The sequence below is a fragment of the Rhagoletis pomonella genome, unplaced genomic scaffold (assembly GCF_013731165.1).
Source record: "Rhagoletis pomonella isolate Grant_MI unplaced genomic scaffold, Rhpom_1.0 Rhpom_scaffold_00003, whole genome shotgun sequence".
Lineage (NCBI taxonomy): Eukaryota > Metazoa > Arthropoda > Insecta > Diptera > Tephritidae > Rhagoletis > Rhagoletis pomonella.
In genome coordinates this window covers 17,507,700-17,518,860 of record NW_023458557.1, presented here as the reverse complement: position 1 = coordinate 17,518,860, position 11,161 = coordinate 17,507,700, and positions in this window count along the sequence as shown.

The following is an 11,161-nucleotide window of genomic DNA, read 5'->3' as shown; positions in this document are numbered from 1 at the left end:
ACTCCCACTGCCTTTAAGCGTTCTTGATAGGAATTCTTAATTAACAACTTAATAAAGAGTAAATGGATTGAAATTGAAGATTTATCATTTTGAAGGAGAGAAGTAGGAATTCCAATTTCAGGAACCCTGGACGGACTTAGCTTACCCCGGCACTACAAAAGTTCGTCACACAATCTTGAGCGAGGAATAGGTAATCAAAACTGAATAGAAAAAAATTGTTAATTTGAATTTGAAAATGATTTCACACTTACACAGCTCATACATATGTATTTATGTATATGCAAATGAATGTACACATAAAAAAAAAACATGGATTACTGATTACTTACATAAATTATATTTATTTTTCATATTTTTGTTTAATAAATTCATTTATATACTAGATATGGAAGTGCTATGGGTACCCAGCACAAAAAGAGAAAATATGTATAATAATAATAACTAGATATATAAGAGAATATTTGTTTATTCGCGACAGTTTAGAAAATTCAAGAAAGAAGTCAAAGATCAACGGGTCTGATCAACCTTTGATCTTTTCCGAGTCCAAAACAGCACGCCAGTCATTTCTCTTCTGTGCTAACTGACGCCATTTGAAAATGCCAAGTGAAGCCAAGTCCTTCTCCACCTGGTCTTTCCAACGCAGAGGAGGCCTTCCTCTTCCTCTGTTACCAGCATCGCGGCCCGCGTTGAATATTTTCAGAGCAGGAGCGTTTCTGTCCATCCGAACGACATGGCCAAGCCAGCGGAGCCGCGGAATTTTAATTCGCTGCACTATGTCTATATCGTTGTAAAGCTCATACAGCTCATCGTTAAATCGTCTGCGATATTCGCCATCACCAACGCGTAAAGGTCCGTAAATCTTTCGCAGAATCTTTCTCTCGAAAACTCCAAGAGCCGTCTCATCAGATGCTTTCATTGTCCATGCTTCCGCGCCATACACCAGCACAGGCATGATGAGTGACTTATAGAGTGTGATCTTTGTACGACGAGAGAGGACTTTACTTCTCAATTGCCTACTCAGCCCAAAGTAGCACTTGTTGACAAGAGTGATTCTCCGTTGGATTTCAAGGCTGACATTATTATTGGTGTTAATGCTGGTTCCCAAATAAACGAAGTCGTCTACTTTTTCAAACTTGTAACTGTCAACAGTGACGTGCGTGCCAAGACGCGTATGCTCTGACTGTTTGTGTGATGACAGGAGATACTTCGTTTTGTCCTCGTTCACCACCAGACCCATTCGCTTTGCTTCTCTATCCAATCCCGAGAAGGCAGAACAGACGTAGCCCTTGTTTTTACCGATAATATCGATGTCGTCGGCATACGCCAGCAATTGTACGCTCTTATAAAGTATTGTGCATGAGCGGTTCAGTTCTGCGGCTCTTATTATCTTCTCCAACATAAGATTAAAGAAATCACACGAGAGGGAGTCCCCTTGTCTGAAACCTCGTTTGGTATCAAACGGCTCGGAGAGGTCCTTCCCTATTCTGACGGAGCTGGTGCTATTGCTCAACGTCATTTTACACAGCCGTATTAGTTTCGCGGGGATACCAAATTCAGACATCGCGGCATAAAGGCAACTTCTCTTCGTGCTGTCGAAAGCGGCTTTGAAATCGACAAATAGATGGTGTGTGTCGATCCTATTCTCGCGGGTCTTTACCAAGATTTGGCATATGGTGAATACCTGATCTATGGTGGATTTTCCAGGCCTAAAGCCACACTGATTAGGTCCAATCAGCTCGTTTCGCACAATACGCTCGATAAGACCTTGTAACCTATGCTTAGAAGGCTAATTCCGCGGAAGTTGGCGCGTATGGCGGGGTGGCCTTTCTTGTGGATTGGGCAGAGCACACTTAAATTCCAGTCGTCGGGCATGCGTTCATCTGACCATATTCTGCATACGAGCTGATGCATGCACCTAATCAGCTCCTCGCCGCCGTACTTGAATAGCTCGGCTGGCAGGCCGTCAGCTCCAGCAGCTTTGTTGTTTTTCAGCCGCGTAATCGCTATACGTACCTCGTCATAGTCAGGCGGTGGGACAGCTACTCCATCATCATCGACTGGGGACTCGGGTTCGTCTTCCTCACTACTTTCAGCGCTGCTACCATTCAGTAGGTTATAAAAGTGTTCCCTCCACAATTTAAGTATATTCTGGACATCGGTCACTAGGTCGCCATTGTTGTTCTTACAGGAGTTCGCCCCGGTCTTGAAACCTTCCGTAAGTCGCCTAAACCTCTGGTAGAATTTTCGGGCGTTCTTCCTGCCGGCCAGCATCTCAAGCTCTTCGCACTCACGTATTTCGGCCTCTCTCTTCTTATTGCGGCAAATACGTCTCGCTTCCTTCTTCAGTTCCCTATAACGGTCCCACAAGGCTCGCGTTGCGCCCGATCGCAGCGTGGCCCTGTAGGCGGCATCTTTTTTCTCTGCGGCTTCTTGACATTCCTCATCGTACCAGTTGTTCTTTCGGGCTCGCTGAAATCGAACTACTTCTTCGGCGGCGGTACTTAATGATCGGGAAATGTGGTTCCACTGCTCGCGTACGTCGGATTGTTGAAGAGTGCTCTCATAGAGCAGGTGTGTGAGTCGAGTGGCGAATAAATTGGCCGTCTGTTGTGATTGCAGCTTTTCGACGTTAAGCTTTCCTTGCATTGTTGGGCACACATTTTTTGCTGCACAGAGGCGGGTGCGTATCTTGGCTACAACAAGATAGTGGTCCGAGTCGATGTTTGGTCCTCGGAGTGTACGTACGTGCAAAACGCTTGAAGCATGCCTTCCGTCTATCACAACATGATCGATTTGGTTTCTCGTTTTTCGATCTGGAGACAGCCATGTAGCTTGGTGGATGTTCTTATGCTGGAACCTTGTACTACATATTACCATATTTCGGGCCCCGGCGAAGTCGATCAGCTTCAGTCCGTTATCGGACGTTTCGTCGTGGAGGCTGAATTTTCCGACAGTGGCGCCAAAGATCCCTTCCTTGCCCACCTTGGCATTAAATTCGCCAATCACGATTTTGACATCGTGTCGGGGGCAGCGCTCATATGTACGTTCCAAGCGCTCATAGAACAGATCCTTGGACGCCTCATCCTTCTCTTCCGTCGGGGCATGGGCGCAGATAAGCGAGATGTTGAAGAATCTAGCTTTGATGCGGATTGTGGCTAGACGTTCGTCCACCGGGGTGAACGCCAGTACTCGGCGACGGAGTCTCTCTCCTACCACGAGTCCAACACCGAATTTGCGCTCCTTTACGTGGCAACTGTAGTAGACGTCGCAAGGCTTCACGCTTACTTTACCTTGCCCCGTCCAACGCATTTCTTGGATGGCGGTGATGTCAGCCTTTGTCTTCCCGAGGACATCAACCAGCCGGGCATAGGCACCTTCCCCATTAAGGGTCCGGATATTCCAGGTGCATACCCTTAAATCATAGTCGTTTATACGTTTGCCGTGGTCGTCATCAGAAAAAGGGGGTCTCATCCGAGGCTGTTTGTTTATTTTCATTGGGCGGGGTTTTAACGTGGCGGGACCCAAACCCAGCGCACGCGAAGTTTTACGCCTTCTCACTTTAGCTCGCTCCCAAACGGGTAATTGGTTGCTACCCAGAGGATACGCGACACCTTTAGTGTTTAGAATTTAAGTAGCATATATATGTATGGTTACCCTATACGTTGCAAGTATAAGAGAATTCTCAATTATGTATATACGTGACCGTAGCTGCTTATAACTACTAAATATAAGCTTCAGACGCTTGCAGAATAAAACGTTCAGGATTGAACTAGCAAATAAACCGGTTCTTTAATATGGACTTATAACAGTTATAATTTCGAGAAAGTAGAGAATTTCGTTTACTTGGGAACCAGCATTAACACCCATAATAATGTCAGCATGGAAATCCAACGCAGAGTCACTCTTGCCAACAAGTGGTACTTTGGACTGAGTAGGCAATTCAGGAGTAAAGTCCTCTCTCGACGTACGAAAACCACACTCTATAAGTCACTCATCATGCCCGTATTGGTATATGGCGCAGAAGCATGGATAGTGACAACATCCGATGACGCGGCCCTTGGAGTATTCGAGAGAAAGATTTTGCGGAAGAATTACGGGCCTGTACACGTTGGCGACGGCAAGTACCGCAGACGATGAAACGATGAGCTGTATGAGCTTTACAACAACATGGAAATAGTGCAGCGAATTAAAATACAGCGGCTCCTCAGGCTTGGCCATGTCTTTCGAATGGACACCGACGCTCCAGCTCTGAAACTATTCAACTCGGAACCCGCTGGTGGTGGCAGAGGAAGAGGGAGGCCCCCACTGCGATGGAAAGACCAGGTAGATAAGGACTTGACTTCACTTGGCATTTCCAATTGGCGTCAGTTGGCACGGAAAAGAAACGACTGGCGTGCTTTGCTGAACTCGGCCAAAATCGCTTAGGCGGTTACAGTGCAAAATAAGAAGAAGAAGAAAAATACATAATTCAGTTTTCTTTATCTGGCGTCTGCAATGTTGAGTACCTTTCGGTTTTGTCATTAGCAATTTTATAGAGACTTTAATTTTATACATATGTATGTATGTATATTAATTTGTGAAGATATATGTATGTACGTATGTATATGAAATTTTCTTTTAAATCGGTAAGATGCATATTAACTTGAGGTATGTTTAGAATTGTTAATGAAAAAAACGAAAAGTACTCAACCTCATATACATATATCGCCGTTTAAAGTGCAAAACCGCGTATCGTGGATTTGCTCACCGAAGCTCTTGGCTCAAGCCTTAGCCATTCGTGCTGAAATATACTAGCAAGAAATGCGATTGCTTTATAAAAGAGAGAACAATTTGGAAATATGAGTGTTTTTACTCTCTACATAATAGTTTGCGTTATTTTGATAGGTGGTTTTGCACTGATTTAAAAGAAGACCTCATATACTTACATATGTATATCATCAAAAGCAAGAAGAATGAACAAAGCAACAATTTTATACAAGGTCCGCGCGCCGCGATTGCGGATGCGCTAAAGAGATAACATTTACTTTTTGTATGGAAATATGATCGTGTGGCTTTATTTCTCATATGGGTGTTTCCATACAGCCGTACGCGACATTCGTACACTTATAGAGTAACGTAAATCTATCAAAAATAGAAGTTACAGAAAAAAAAGATTACGGTTATGTTGCAACCAAAGGGTACTGTGTTTGAGAAAAAAATAAGCAGCCTCGAAACTGTGGTGTGGAAAATATCCGTTCAAAACCAGGTGATAACGTACGCGACAAAAAAAGAAGTGGTTTTAAGTCACATATACATATATGCGAATCATGAGAGTTTTTCTTTTCTTTAAAAATTCCTAAACCAAGCTAAATAATGTACCTTTACAATCCTTCCATTTTTTGATAGAAATTATCGCTGGTTTTATTAAAAAAAAATTATAATAACGTACGCGACATAACGTACGCGACAGATTTTTCCCCATACAATATTTTTACTAGTAACACATACTAAATTAAATTTTTTCAGTTCTTCTCTCCACCGTTTCGCGTTTTCAAAACCTTTTTCCGCCATCTGAATACGAAATTTAAAGTTTTATAACTTTTTTTTATAACTTTGCGTTTGAATTCATTTGCTTGCATTTTCGGTTTAAATTTTCATGGAAACACGCATATATGCGAAAGCCTGCTAATCATGGGAGTTTTTCTTTTCTTTAAAAATTCCTAAACTAAGCTAAATAATGTACCTTTACAATCCTTTCATATTTTAAGAGAAAGAATGTCTGGCTAGTTTTATATTAAAAAAAAAAAACAACGTACGCGACAATTTTTCTCGTAAGTAGTAAAATGTATTTATTGAGAACTCTTCTCGCCACCGTTTCATTGTTTTACAACTATTCTAAATAATTTAAATGGAAAATTTGCAATTAACATTGGTTTTGATGTATTTGATTGAAATTTTCTTACTTACAATAACGTATGCGACAAACCTTACAGGGTAATAAAATTTTTTTTACTTGGGTTGGAAGGAAAATTTTACTGTATATCTTTACCTAGAAGAATTCTCGCTTAAGAATTGTAATCTGCATTACCTGCGACTGCCAATATACAAATGACATAGACAAACAATGTTTTTGCATAACGTACGCGACATTAGAATACTATCAGAAGCAAATCAAAAAATTACCGTTATTCGAGCTCTAACTTCTCCTTTTTCTAATTTTTATAGTTAGTTGTTATTGCAAATTTGATTTTAAGATGTAATTGTAATGTTTCAAATTTCTTAATTTAGTTAATAGGAAAGAGAAAATAGTTCATTTAATTAGAGAAAACTGAGTCGAAGAGACATTCAGTCTTACTCTTCCATTTTTGAGTTTTAAAATTCCAATAAGCTGAAATACTTCTATAATATAAAAATTCGAGTATTTTTCTCTTATTAATTCGTCTTAAAAACCCTTTTCAGTTGTTTTTATTTTTTCAGTCCTGGTTGACATTTTCATGGAAACACCCATATGTTAAAATTTTGCTTATAACTTTCCCCATGAAAATAAAGCCATATGACCTTATTTCTTCATTTGAAGTGAAATAAAGCCATACGGCGTTATTTCCTATGGCTTTAGTGTACGGCATCGTTACCGTATACGGCTGGTTACCCTATCAGATTGTTTGCGAAGCTTTCATTTACTGTACCTGTTTAACAATTAGAGACTTTGCATTTGAAAATAAATATTGTTATAATAATTATTTTAATTAAGTTATTATGTACGTTTATATGTAAGCTCAAGGCACAGTTTCTTCTGTACCGCATACAACAGCACTACCCCTAATTTCATTTTCATATACACATAAGCAGTCTTCGCTGCTGCAGAACGGGTTGTTTAAATTTTTACAACTTGTACATTGTTAACTGCGCCGTACTCACATACATTTTGTAATTTACAATAAACTACAACTAGCATACATAAAACCGATTGCATTTTGAGTGTTTAGCCGTATTCATACCTTCTTCTTCTTCTTTTTCCTCTTATTCTTATTTGGTGCTTTAACCGCCTACGCGATTTTGGCCGAGTTCAGCAAAGCACGCCAGTCACTTCTCTTCTGTGCCAACTGACGCCAATTGGAAACGCCAAGTGAAGCCAAGTACTTCTCCACCTGATCTTTCCATCGCAGTGGGGGCCTCCCTCTTCCTCTGCTACCACCAGCGGGTTCCGTGTTGAATACTTTCAGAGCTGGAGCGTCGGTGTCCATTCGAACGACATGGCCAAGCCAGTGGAGCCGCTGTATTTTAATTCGCTGCATTATGTCCATGTCGTTGTAAAGCTCATACAGCTCATCGTTCCATCGTCTGCGGTACTCGCCATCGCCAACGCGTAAAAGCCCGTAAATCTTCCGCAAAATCTTTCTCTCGAACACTCCAAGAGCCGCCTCATCGAATGTTGCCATTGTCCATGCTTCTGCGCCATATACCAGCACGGGCATGATGAGTGACTTATAGAGTGTGGTTTTCGTACGTCGAGAGAGGACTGTACTTCTGAATTGCCTACTCAGTCCAAAGTAGCACTTGTGGCAAGCGTGAGTCTGCGTTGGATTTCCATGCTGACATTATTATCGGTGTTAATGCTAGTTCCCAAGTAAACGAAATTCTCTACTTTCTCGAAATTATAACTGTCAACAGTGACGTGGGTGCCAAGGCGCAAATGGGCTAACTGTTTGTTTGACGACAGGAGATACTTCGATGTCCTCGTTTACCACCAGACCCATTCTCTTTGCTTCCTTAGCCAACTTGGAAAAGGCAGAACAGACTTCGCGGCTCTTGTTACCGATGATGTCGGTGTCATCGGCATACGCCAGCAATTTCACGCTCTTGTAGTAAAATATTCCTGAGTTGTTGAGTTCTGTAGCTCTTATTATCTTTTCCAACATCAGGTTAAAGAAGTCACATGAAAGGGAGTCGCCCTGTCTAAAACCCCGTTTGGTGGTGAACGGCCCGCAGAGGTCTTTCCCAATTCTGACGGAACGTCATTTTACACAACCGTATCAGTTTGGCGGGGATGCCAAATTCAGTCATAGCGGCGTATAGGCAACGCCTTTTAGTGCTGTCGAAAGCGTCTTTAAAGTCGACAAATAGGTGGTGAGTGTCGGTCCTTTTCTCGTGGGTCTTTTCCAAGATTTGGCGTATTATGAATACTTGGTCTATGGTGGATTTACCAGGTCTGAAGCCACACTGATAAGGTCCAATCAGGTCGTTGACGGTGGGCTTCAGCCTATCGCACAATACACTCGATAAGGCCTTATAACCAATGTTTAGAAAGCTGATCCCGCGGTAGTTGGCGCGAATGGCGGGGTCGCCTTTCTTGTGGATTGGGCAGAGCACACTTAAATTCTAGTCGTGGGGCATGCGTTCATCTGACCATATTCTGCATAAGAGTGGCTGCATACATCTTATCGGCCCCTCGTCACCGCACTTGAATAGCTCAGCAGGCAGGATGTCAGCTCAAGCAGCTTTGTTGTTTTTTAGCGGCGTTATTGCTATTCGCACCTCCTCATGATCAGGCGGAGGAACAGCGAATCCGTCATCATCGACTGCGGGCTCCGGTTCTTCTTCTCCACAACTTTCCGTGCTGCTACCATTCAGTAGGGTGGAGAAATCTTCCCTCCATAATTTAAGTATGCTTTGAAAAGCGGTAACAGCATTTCAAGCTCTTCGCACTCACGTATTTCGTCCTCTCTCTTCTTATTGCGGCAAATACATCTCGCTTCTCTCTTCAGATCCCTATAGCGGTCCCACATAGCGCGCGTTGCGCCCGGCATCTTTTTTCTCTGCAGCTTCCTGACACTCCTAATCTTACCAGTAGTTTTTTTCGCGGTCGCTTAATGAGCGGGAGATGTGGTTCCACTGCCCGCGCTCTCTGGGAGCAGGTGTGAGAGTCGAGTAGCGAATGCATTGGCTGTCTGCTGTTTTCGACGTTAAGCTTTCCTTGCATATTTGGGCGCACATTTTTAGATGCACAGAGGCGGGTGCGCATCTTGGCTGCAACAAGATAGGGGTCCGAGTCGATGGTTGCGCCTCGGAGTGTGCGTACGTCTAAAACACTGGAATCGTGCCTTCCGTCCTTCACAACATGATCGATTTGGTTTCTCGTTTTTCGATACGGAGACAGCCACGTAGCTTGATCAGCCTCTATCCGTTGACAGACGTTTCGTCGTGGATGGTGAATTTTCCGACGGTGGTTCCTAAGATCCCTTCCCTTCCCACCCTGGCATTGAAGTCGCCAAGTAAGATTTTGATATCATGGCGGGCGCAGCTCTCGTACGTGCGCCCCAAGCGTTCATAGAAGAGATCCATGGATGCCTCATCTTTCTCTTCCGTCGGCGCATGGGCGCAGATGAGCGAGATGTTGAAGAATCTCGCTTTGATGCGGATTGTGGCTAGACGCTCGTCCACCGGGATGAACGACACTACTCGGCGACGGAGTCTCTCTCCCACCACAAATCCAACTCCGAATTTGCGCTTATTTACATGGCAACTGTAGTAGACGTCGCAAGGCCCCAGACATTGCTTGCCTTGCCCAGTCCAACGCATTGATTGGATGGCGGTGATGTCAGCTTTTGTCCTTACGAGGACATCAACTACCCGGGAAGAGGCACCTTCCCCATTAAGGGTCCGGATATTCCAGGTGCATGCCCTCAAATCGTAGTCCTTTAAACGTTTGCCGTGGTCGTCATCATAAGGGGAGTTCTCATCCGAGGCTTTGTGTCTCTTTTTCATTGGAGCCTGTTTTTACGTGGCGGGTCCCAAACCCAGCTGTGACGGGTGGTGGTTTCGCAACCAAATACACGTTTATATAGATACCAGCTTTCAGCCGCACCCACTGGAGAACAGACGCCGCAGAGTTCAGTGAGCCCTTAAACCGAATAAGTCGGAGTAGCCCCTCCGAAGCTCCCTCTCTTTCTGCCGTGACCCAAGGCTCCACTCGATTGGTTACCGCGTCTCGCACATGGGTTCCTCACGTTGCCCAGAGTGCTCGAACGAGGACGCAAGAGTTGGGATTGAGTATAGCCATGCAACTGTAACTTCATACCCAGCGCAACGACTATATCCCATTTCACTCCCTTAAACCGAATAAGTCGGAGTGGCCCCACCGAAGCATCCTCTCTTTCGTGTTCATATCAAAACAGTTTAAATACAATTTATAGGTATGTGTGTGCATAGGCGTATTATGTGTGAATATGTGGCCCCCTAGGCGAGCCTTCAGCCTAGTAGTTGCTGCGTAGTCTGGCTACACGACGAGGATGCGGCGTGGACTAATGCCGGCGATCTTTTACCGCTAGAGAGCGATACCTAGCCCCAGGTTGGTTCCAAGCGCGGTGGCCCTGTTGTGATTGTGATCGCCGCGAGTGTGTTGTATTGCTGAATTGTGGTCTCGCCGCCCATTGTTGCATGGGACGGGCGTCCGGACCTGCGATCCAATCGTACGCCATGTTGTGCACGTTAGCCCTCTAGCAGTCTTTTTTTAATTATGATTTTAAATCACCCGTAGTTTTAGTCGTGGGTAATTAGGCAACTCTGAGCAATGTTTCAAACTCAGTTTCAATTTACAATCAATTTATAAAAAATACGGACATGCTTTTGTATGTTGCACGAGAGGGATGTTTTTTTCTATTCTGTTTGATCAAAAATATAAGTTAACACATCCGCCGTCAACCAACATGTTGCATTCCCACAGTCCAGCAATACACGTGCGCCATGTCAGCATAATTGTGGTTCACAACCTAATTGACATCCTACACCTTTGTCAAGGCTAAGTACATTTCTTCATATCATGCAATAGCAATATTGCACAACGTTATCAGACACCTATGGGAACCGTCGGCCACAGTTAGTACCTATGGCTAATGCTTACGCAACCATTAGTATAACGGAGCCAATGCATTAGGCATTGCAGCGGTGTCAGCATAATTTCATTTCACACGGTTGTGAAATCAGTGTGTTGCATAGTCCAAGTTACCTGTGGGAATTCAAGGCCAGGGCGGCTCACTGACGTCGCCTATGTCTGGCTATAGAACAACGGCAGCGGAACAGGCTATAAAGGGTGGCAGAACTCGGAGCAGCGGCAGTTGCATCGGGGTGTTACTATAGTCAATTAGGCTTATTTACTTATCTCAATAAAGACCTTTTATTATAA